Raw genomic sequence first — 431 nt, 5'->3', positions numbered from 1 at the left:
GCAGGTGGATCACCTGAGGTCACGAGTTCAAGATCAGCCTAGCCAATATGGTGAAACCCCATCTCTACTAAAAATACAAAAAATTAGCAGGGCATGGTGGCAGGCACCTGTAATCCCAGCTATTCAGGAGTCTGAGACAGGAGAATCGTTTGAACCCAGGTGGCAGAGGTTGCAGTGAGCTGAGATCGCACCACTGCACTCCACGCTGGGCAACAAGAGTGAAACTCCATCTCAAAAAAAAGTATAAAGACAATGTAAGGTTAGGCTGCTCAATGTCACCTTGTCATCAAGCTGGAGAGAAAAACAGAGCCCCGATTAAACTGTTTGAATGTCTAGATCCAGCCATGCCTGAAGTTGACCACTCCTTTAACTTTCTTCTTACATAAGCCAATAAATTTCTATTTTTGCTTAAGCTAGGTTAAGTTGGGTTT

This window comes from Cebus imitator, unplaced genomic scaffold (assembly GCF_001604975.1).
Source record: "Cebus imitator isolate Cc_AM_T3 unplaced genomic scaffold, Cebus_imitator-1.0 Scaffold2, whole genome shotgun sequence".
Classification (NCBI taxonomy): domain Eukaryota; kingdom Metazoa; phylum Chordata; class Mammalia; order Primates; family Cebidae; genus Cebus; species Cebus imitator.
This window is presented reverse-complemented; position numbering follows the sequence as displayed.